We start from the raw sequence: 10529 nt of genomic DNA on the forward strand, positions 1-10529 counted from the left end.
CAAAACAGCATGGCGCTGGCACAAAAACAGGCACATACATCAACGGAACACCACAGAGCACCCAGATATAAACCCACACAATCGAAGTCAATATTTGACAGAGGAAGCAAGTGCATACACTGGGTTAAAGATAGTTCATTCAATAAATGGTGTTGGGAAAATTGGAGAGCTACGTGCAGAAAAATGAAACCTGACCATCTTCTGACAACATAAAAGAAGAAACTCAAACAGATAAATAGTTAACTCTTAGCCACAAAACCATAAACATCCTAGAAGAAAACATAGGCAGTAAAATCTCCTACATTCCTCTTAACAATATGTTATCTGATATATTGCCTCAGGCAAGGTAAACAAAAGAAAAAATAAGGAAATGGACTGCATCAAACTAAAAGGCTTTTGCAAAACAAAGGAAGCGATCAATAGAATGAAAAGAAAACCCACAGAACAGGAGAACACATTTGTTGATATATCGGATACGGGTTTCATATCCCAAATTTATACAGAACTTAAAAAATCCAACACCAAAATAAAAAGTCCCAAAACATCTCATTTAAAATTTCAGGGCCAATGACATGAATAGACACTCCTTCAAAGAAAACATACACATGGCCAATAGATATATGAGAAGATGCTCAGTGTCGCTAATCATCAGAAAATTGCAAATCAACACCACACTGAGATGTCACCTCACACAGGTCAGAGGGGGAATCATCAACGAATCAGGATGATTGCACTGTTGGTGGGAATGCAGACTGGTGCAGCCACTGTGGAAAGCAGTATCGAGATACCTCAAAAATTAAAAATGAGTCTGTCTTTTGACCCAGCAATACCACTTCTGGGAATATTTTCAAAGGAACCCAAAACACTAATTCAAAAGCACATAAGCCCCCCTATGTTCACTGCAGCATTTTTTACAATTGCCAACATATGGAAGCGGCTCTAGTGTCCATTAGGAGACGAGCGGTAAAACAACGATGCGACATTGACACAATGGAAGAGAACTTGACCGTAAGAGAGACGTTTACCCTTTGCGACAGCACGGAGGGACCAGGAGAACATTATGCTGAGCGAAAGAAGCCAGCCAGAGAAAGACAACTACCACATGATTTCACTCACATGTGGAATCTAGTGACCGAAGAAGCAAAACAGAGACAGACACACAGACAGAGAGCAGGTGGACAGCTGTGGGGGTGGGGGTTTGGGGATAGAGCGATCGAGCAAAAAGGAACAAGGACTCGAGGACATGGGCATCAGGGTGATGACTGTTGGTGGGGGGGCATGGTTTCAGGGCAATAAATGAAAATGGAAAAAATACAATAAAAAATACTGTGAGAAAGAAAAAAGAAGTGAAGTCACTACTCTTGTCTAAGGAGACGCTTGGGGTAGGGGACGCAGGCAGCGAGTGACCTCACAATACTGAGCTACACTGAGCAGTGACCTCACAACACTGAGCTACACTGAGCAGTGACCTCACAACACTGAGCTACACTGAGCAGCGACCTCAGCTCCTGAAGACAGAGCCCAGCGGAACTTGGAACCCTGGTAACCGGGCAGTGCAGCCGCACTCTAAAAGTGCCCCTACCTGGCTCATTTGCTGGAGATTTGGACACCCGACGACATGTTTTCGTGTTGTCTTCCCGTGTCCCGACGCCGTGGCCCCAAGAGAGGCAGCGGCGATAACGTGTCTCGCCGTGGCCGCCGCTGGATCCGCACTCACCCCGGGCGCCTCTGTCCCTTCTCACGGCGCGACCCGGAGGTAACACAGGGTGGCCCAGGGCAGTTTGCTTAGGGCCAGGACACCCCTCCGATCCCAACTGAAAGCCCTGTGTCCCCTCCCTTTTCGTGCGTGTGTGTGTGTGTGTGTGTGTGTGTGTGTAAGGGGTTTCTCGGAGGGAGGGTCTGCCCACGCAGGAACGGGTTGCGGGGTGGTTTCAGAAACATGGCGGGCCGGTCATGTTCATGCCTCAGGCCAAGGATGGCCAGGTGGATGTGGAGTGTGGGTGACCCCCTCGGCCCGAGGGTGATCCCGAGCCCTGATGGTGAATCTCCTTTCTGCGGGCAGAGGTCTGTGCAGACACAGGGCTGGGCCACATCCGGGAGCAGAAGGTCCAGTGGGCAGAAGCAGCAGCAACTGAGTGACTAGGGCTGGGCAGGGCTTGGGGCCACTGGACCAGCTGCTGGTCACTGTCATTGCAGAGCTTCACCCAGGTCATCGAGGAAGGAGACCCGGTCGATGAAGACCCCATCCCTGTGTCCACCGGTGAGGACCAGATCAGGCCCGAGGTGACTGTGGACACCTGGGGGTCTGGGGAACCAGGGCCGGTGGATGGCCGGAGGACACCATCCCCAAAGCCACCTGGGCTCCAGAGCCAGCTCTCCACTTCTGACCATAGCCTGGAGCACAGTGCCCATGGTAAACACACGGGGCCGGGTGCACTGGGGCCCAAGGAGGCAGAGCCCAAGGGTGAGAAGTGTGGGGAGGTGGGGGTGGCCTAGGGGTGGAGGCGCATGTGACCCCATGGGGAGGGGTCAGTGCCACAGACACAAGGAGCAGCCGCAGAGGCTGGCCAGGAGCAAAGACTGGCCTCAGACCACCCGTGTGCTGGACTGCCCACCGGGAGGACGTCCTGGGCTGGGTCCTAGGCTCTGGCTGTGTGCCGTCTCTGGGGGGCACGTGGAAATGCAGACACGTGGGTGACCTTTGCTCCTCTCACCACTCCAGCACCAGCCCAGGAGGCAGAGCCGGCTCCTGTGTCACCTGCCATCCGACCTGAGGAGCTCCATGCAGGGGCCGCTGCCGACCTGGAGGAGGGGGTTTCCCGTCCAGTGGTCGTGCTTGCTCCAGCGGCCACTCCAGCTGCCGATCCTGAGCCAGGGCTGGCCGGGGGAGAACCTCTTGGCCTGGCTGAGGCCCCAGTGCCCCTCCAAGGAGAGCCCTCCCTCGAACCTGCCCTGTTTCCTGCCGCAGAGTCAGCATGGGACCTGGGAGATGCATCGGGGCCAGATTCATTTTCCTCGCTTGAGCTGCTTCTTTTATTGGCTTTCATTTTAATTTTTTACATTTCGATAGGCATTGATCCATTCACTATATTTTTAGGTTCATTATTTGGTTTGTTTTGGGTTGTTTTCACTTCTCTTTGTCTTCCCTTTGCCGTGCTATAATAAGTTTTAAATAAAAAATAGAAAAGTTATCATTTGTATTTTAAATCTGTGCCGTTCCTGAGCATGACGTCCATTCACGATGCTGTGCAAGTGCCGCCACCACTATCTAGTTGCGGGATGCTCCATCACCCCAAAGGGAAACCCTGCACTGAACTACTCACTCCCCACTCCTCCTGTCCCTGCCAATCCTTGATCTGCTCTCTGTCCCGGTTCCTTGACCTGGTCTGAAAGTTGCCTATCAATGGAATCTTACACTAGGTGCCTCTTTGAGTCCACTCACATATTTTGTTTTTATCTGAAATACCAGTTAGAGTATCTCAAAGGGAAATCTCAGATGGATTAGTGATCATAGGTTTAAGAAAAATAAAGCCCCCTTAGTAAGTGTGTCAGTATCTTGGTGTAGAGACCACCGTGCTAAGTGTAACCCCACGGCCAAAGCCAGTCAGGACTATTCCAAAAAATTCAACAGTATGGAAGACTCCCAAGCTCCCTTTACCAGGCCAGCATTACCCTAATACTAAAACTACATAATGACACTACAAAAAAAGAAAATTATAGGCCAACATCCCTTATGAACACTTATGCAAAAACCCTTATTAACATATTGGTAAACTGAATCAGCAATACATTCAAAAGATCATACAATGTCATCTAGTGAGACAAGGTTGTCGCAATATCTGCAAATCAATTAATGTAATACACCACATAAACAAAATCAACTGTAAAAATTATGTGATCATATCAATAGATGCCAAAAGAACAGTTTACAAAACCTAGTACCTATTTGTGATAAGAACTCTCAGCAAAGTGGAAAAAGAGGGAACATACCTCAACATAATAAAGGCCACATACGACAAACCCACAGCCAGTGTCATATTCAATGGGGAAAAACTAAAAGCATTTTCCTTAAGATCACGAACAAGACAGGGATGTATGCTTTTACTACTCACACTCAAGGTAGCACCGGAAGTCCTGGCCACAGCAATCAGACAAGAAGAGGAAATAAAAGACATCCAAATTGAGAAGCAAAGGTAAGCTGTATTTTGAAAGGAAAAAAAAAAACAAAAAAAACTTTTAGTGGAACTAATTTTCCAGTGTGTGCTGTAAGTCCCTCCCTGTTCCTATGAGAACTGAAGGTGCTCACACCTCAACTGAAGCCTAGTGATAATAGCTGTTAAGTAAGCACTGAGAGGGAGTTATACATGAGCACCACAACTTAGAGCACATAATGAACTCTCTATGACTCCCACTTGAGAAACTTAAAATACAAGGGGCAGCCTAAGGTAACCCATAGCATCAGAAAGGAAGGATTCATTTAGGAGGTGGGTGTACTCTGCTGACATTAGATCAAAAGACCAGGTTTCAACAAACCAAACACTGTCTTAGAAAGAACCCAAAACAACTAACTGGAGGGGAGATAAGATTTCATCTGAAAAGAAACTAAACACAAGAGGTCTCCAGATATTGATGTACTCACCAAAGACCACAAGCAACATTTCAAAAAAGAGAAGGTAGTCCTTTCTCTTTTACCATATAGAGAATTTGAAACAGAATACTGCTAGTCAAGAAACAAAGACTCTGTTCTCTTATATTTTCTTTGTTAAACCTCTTCCTCTCTACATGAACCTTGGACATGTCAGAGACCGTGGTTACCAATGCGGGAGAGAAGGGATAAAGGGTAAGTTAGGAACATACAGAAGGAAAGGTGAGGACAAATAAAAAGTTCTAAAATAGTACAATGAACATCCAAATATCCATCGCCAGAGGGCGAAGGAGGAGGAATAGCTTGGTAGATTTGTGTGGGCTGGTGTTGGAAGTAGAGATGGAAGTTTTGCGTCCATTTCATCGGTCACACTTCATTCACATGGCACTATCTGAAGGCAAGGAAGGCTGAGAGATGTAATCCCTGGCTGGCTGCCTCAATTTAGGTGTAATTCTAGACTGTGAAAGGGGAGCAGAATGTGTGCTATTCGGCCAGCTGTATCTCCACATTGGTTTTGTTTTCTTAACAATTAGATCTCATGCATCCAAGTTATTCATGTGTGTGTGATTTAAGTTAAAAATCTAGGGATTCAAAATCTTGGTTATTTCCCTGAATCAGATATGTTATTATTGAGCTGGGACTGTTTGGAGGTCTAAAGTGACTTATATTACTTTACTAACTGAGAGATTAAAACACAAACAACAAAATGTGGTGTCAACCTGGGATTTCATCAAGGAACAAAGGCAGAACTGACCTCATAAAGAGAGTTTAAACAGGCAATAAGGGAAAAGAGAAAAACTGTTTTTCCTATATATCTGATAAGTCCCATAATTTGTGCCTTAATATTTTAGAAACATATGTAATCTTTTATTTTAAATTTAGCATGGGCCGGATTTACCCTCTAGTGCTTCTACATTCAGAATAATTAAAAGGAACAAATCAGCACACACCATTTCCACTAATTAAAACTTTTTAATGTGTAGTAATAAAATGAAAAGATAAAAGGCAGATTTGATTAAGCAAAAGTGATAGGTATAGGGTAGTGATTTTCAAGCTTTTGCATCTCATTTCACATATAAACTAATTACTAAAATTCTGTGGCACACCAAGAAATATACCTTTTGCTGATCTGATGAAAACATAGGTATAATTTTAATTCACTCACACCAGACAGTTATTGTTTTGTTGGCTGTTGTCATTTTTTATTTGACAGTCTAAGGGAAAAGAGGTCAGTGCTCCTGAGTAAATAGTCAGGTATTGCATTGTTTAAAATTTTTGTGGTACACTAGTTGAAAGTTACTGGTACAGGGGGAAGTGCCTTGTTTTTTATTTCAGTGTTTGGTAGTTAGATGTTCAGCTCTTTGTCTGTGTTGCTTGAGCTAAGCGAGATGAGGATACAGCATGACCAATCACAGTTGATTATTCCCTCCAGTAGGGTGTCTCTATCATATTTAAGATATATCAACTCTCAAAACAGTCTATGTCTTGAAATCTGTTTGTGTTATAAAACTAGCCAAAAATTTGTATAGCGTTCCATGGTAAGAAAATATTTACTGCAAATATCAATTTCAAATTATCTGTTGGCTTTTAAGCTCTAGCTAACATGATACAAAGAACATTTTCTATGCGATATTTAAAATACCTGTCTATATTTTATTGTAACATTTGTAAAATGCTGACTCTGCTGAAGACAGAGGCAAGCATATACCTAAAGTATACATGAAGGAATTAAATTAGGTACTATGGCTGTAATTTTATGTGTCAAGCTGTATGAGCCGAAGAGTACCCATATATTTGATCAAACAATACTCTGGGAGCTTTAGTGGTGCATTTTGGAAGAGAGTCATCTTTAAGTTGGAAGATTAAAAAATGTACACTGCTCTTTCTACTGTGGATAGGCCTCATCCAACTACTTGAAGGCCTGAACAGAACAAAAAGTCTGGCCTTCCTCTGAGTAAGAGAGAATTCTTGCCTCACTTTCTTCAAGCTGGGATATCAGCTTTCTTCCTGTCTTCAAACTCAAATTGAAAAAAAAAGTCTACTTTGGGTTCCTGAATCTGTCAGTCTTTGGGTGGGAACTGTACGACTGGCTCTTTAGCTCTCTGGCCTTTGCACTTGAATGGGAATTAAACCATCAGCCTCCCAGGACTTCAGCTTATGCATTCACCTGGCAGATCTTGGGATTTGCCCACCTCCAAAATCGCATGAGCCAATGCCTTATAATAGACCTCTTTATATGTAAGATAAATAAATGTGTCAAAGAAATTTTACCAACTTTACCAAAGAAAATTGTGATGCCTCATTTTACAATAAAATGGACTCTCTCTTGACACATTCTCTGTATAGCCATTTTGACCTCAGTGAAATAGTAACTTGCATGACTACAGTAGCCCCCCTTATCTACAGGGAATAGGGTCCAAGAACCTCAGTGGGGTGGGGGACTGAAACCTCAATAGTTCCTACCACTATGTAGTATGTCTATGACTGAAAAAATAAGTGAACCTGAATCTATTGCTTTTCCTTTATTCCATTCCTAGGAAGAGGTAGTTCTCTTGGGAGGGCATTAAGGTCTCCAACTAGATTATAGTGCCAGAGAGTGGAGCTTTGGGGTTAAGCAGGGAAAACATTTAGCCTCTGGACTGAGTCATGGCAGGTTCTATTTCAATTCTTCAGGCATATGGAGGTTGCATTAAATCATGGTCCACAAGAGAATAGGTTTCTCCTGCATCCACCTCCTCAGCCCCATTAAGATAAATATTGGAAAGAAAAGAGGAAAGCCTATTGGGAAGAAGAAAACTTAAGACTGCCTAGTCTCGGCCCAAGAGGTCCACAGAGTTCTGCACTCTCTGGTCTACTTCACTACAACTTAGGCTCCATATTGGGACTTGAGAAAACAGCCATAGGGAATAACAAAATATTCTTCCACATAGCCTTGTTATCTGTTCATATAGTGCTCTCTTCATAATTTTGGTAATAGGCAGCCATAAAAACTTGGGTATTTACTATCTCTCTGTAGCATCCTAAAAGGCAAATAATTTACATTTGATGTATTTTGGTGGAACAGGTGAGAACATCCATCAAACTAAGGACAAAATGTGGAGATGCAAAGTACCAAAATAAAACCAAACTTTTATTGGGTTTTTATATACTGTAACTCTAAGGCCTTGGAGCTAGGCCATGGTCAACGCTGGCCTGGATCCAAAGTGGATCTTCTGAACAAGAACTGTACAGGGGAAAACACCTTTTTCTATTGTAATATTTGATCACCTTTCTCTGATTCAGTGCTATATTGGCATCATCGCCCACACACCCCCAGTACTAATTTGATAGTGCCTGCTTTGAACATTTTCAGGGGATAAAAGTAAACTTGAACTTCAAGTTTAACCATTAGCTTGTTAGAGAGATTTTCTTGAAGATTTTCCCTTGTACTTTTAGCTTGTGAGTTCTCGACATTTTATAATATTTAATTTTATACTTGTGTCCTGCTTGGGTCACTCTTACATGTGCAGCATCAATATAGTGGGGGGAGGGGGATAGAGAGGGAAAGGGAAGAGGGAGGGAGGGAGGGAGAGAGAGAGAGAGAGAGAGAGAGAGAGAGAGAGAGAGAGAGAGAGAGAGAGAGAGAGAGAGAGAGAGAGATAGTATGTAGTAAACTAGGAAAAGGGTAATGGCATTATCTCTCTACCTCTCCCCCCAAAATATTGTGAGTTATCACTTTTAACAGGTAAGGAAATAAAAGATGATAAGAAGAGTTCTGGGACCATGTTTTATCTCAGAGTGGTTGTAATTTCAAGACACTGATACTTGAATTTTGAGTCAGAAAATTTCCTCTGATGCTAACTAAATAAATCCATCCTTGACCCAGAGGGAAAAACTTTCTTCTGTCCATCTTTAGTATATTATTCAGGGCAGGCTACCTGCAGAAACAATCTCAACATCTCTGTTCTGCTTCCTGCTTTTGCAGAAGCCCAGCCTCCTCCCATGGAGGAGTCCACCATAGCTGAGGCCTTGGGACACTGTCTTAGACTGGCAGAGAAGCAGGAAACACAAGCATATGTGGAGGATCACACTGAAAACTGTTATGAGCCAGGCCTCGATGTGGTACGCATCACTTTCACTCATATCCCAAGGGTCAGACTTCAGTAGCTGAAGAGGAGGCTAGGAAATGCAGTCTATTATGAGCCCAGGAGGGGAAAACAGGCTTTCATGAACACATATTCTCTACCACTCTCCTGCTTATTGTGGCTCAGGTGTTGATATTCATTTCCAAGATCATGAAAAATTCACTTCAAAATTGCAAGCCATACATAGAGGATTTTGACTTTCAGATTGATGTATATTTATACCAGGACCTTTGTGTTGTTTTTTTCCCCTCTATCTCAGCCAAGTTCTGAGGGACCTGTTTATTACTAAATCTTGGTAATATGGTATATTGGGGCAGGGTTTGTGTGTGTGTGAACCCAGATCCCAGAGTACGCATTCCAGCACATCTGGAGTACATCAATAAAGATGAAGAGAAATGGGAACCCCTCGTATATAAAAGCTGTACCATCTCCCTGCACTGAAGAAAAATTAAATGCATTTATCAACAATTCAATTGCCTGAAGGAAACAACACAGTGCCTCTATTATCAGAATTGCTAATAGATAAACAGATAACTTCAATCAGCAGGTAAGAAAACTGGCAACAGAAAACTGTTCTTTGCATTTTATAAGAAAACTACCAGTGAGGTAATCCACTTATAAAAGGTTTTCAGCTAGCAGTTTAAACAGGAGTGGTAGTAGATAGTAAAAGAAAGTAAGGAAGACGTTCAAACTCAGCATGTATTACTTTATACACCATCAAGGAGAAATGGATCAAGTTACGAAGCACATTGAAGTGTTAAAATCTCAACTAGCCTTTTTAAAAGGGTATTGAGAAACACCCAAGTAAAAGGAAATGGATTTTTAAGAGTCAGGATAGTCAGATTTCATTCTATAGATAATAAAGTATAGATGCAAGCACTATTTCTGCTGCAATTGGAATAGAGAGGGCAAGGGACCTTCAAGGAAAAACAATGTTTAGGAGAGGGGTGAATACAAATACTTGCACTGGACCCAAAAGATACAGCTTTGGAAAGCAGAAGGAATTCCATCTCCTGTTCTCAAGTCCTCAGTTCATAACTCTGTTTTCCAGCAGACAAATGTCAACTCAGAAAACAATCTTTCCCAGGATGGAGAATCCAAAGGCTAAGGAGTTCAGGAGCTGGGGGTGAATGCTGCAGCTACTGTTAGTAACTGGCTCAGGCTTATATGGTGGTTCTTTTGGGAATGGAAAACTTCAGAGAGAAAGCAAGGATTTGGGAGGGTACAATATGCAAGTCCATAAACTATGCTAGTCCCTGTTTTTAAGTCTGAGATTCTCAGCTTGCGAAAAGTGAAAATTTGAGCCCTAGGCAGAGACCACACCCACTTAAACCAAGAACTCTGGTCTAAAGGGAAAATATGAATTAAAATTAAGAGACTAAATATGGTATAAAAGAGAAAAGGGAGCATTAATAAAGAGTAATCTTTATATATTACCTTATATACATTAGGAAGACAAGGAATTTTCATAACCCTCTGCTAAGTAATCTATGCAGGGTAGTGCTTTTTGTTATTATTTTCCTCTCTTCTGTTTTATTATTTCCCTCAATGTAAGAAGCAGGATGTCACAATTATTCTCACTTTCAAGGGTTAAATTCACAGGCCCTGGACTCAGAAAATTGACGGGTGTTCTGGGAAATTGAAAGAAACCAAGGAAGTTTTCTCTCTTAAATTCTTATTTTTCCTTCTCAGTTCTTCTACCAGTTATGACAAAGTCTTTGAAGTTATATATTATTTTAACAAAATAAGGGTCTGTCTTG

The sequence above is a fragment of the Furipterus horrens genome, unplaced genomic scaffold (genome assembly GCF_987537825.1).
Source record: "Furipterus horrens unplaced genomic scaffold, mFurHor1.1.pri manual_scaffold_4, whole genome shotgun sequence".
Taxonomy (NCBI): domain Eukaryota; kingdom Metazoa; phylum Chordata; class Mammalia; order Chiroptera; family Furipteridae; genus Furipterus; species Furipterus horrens.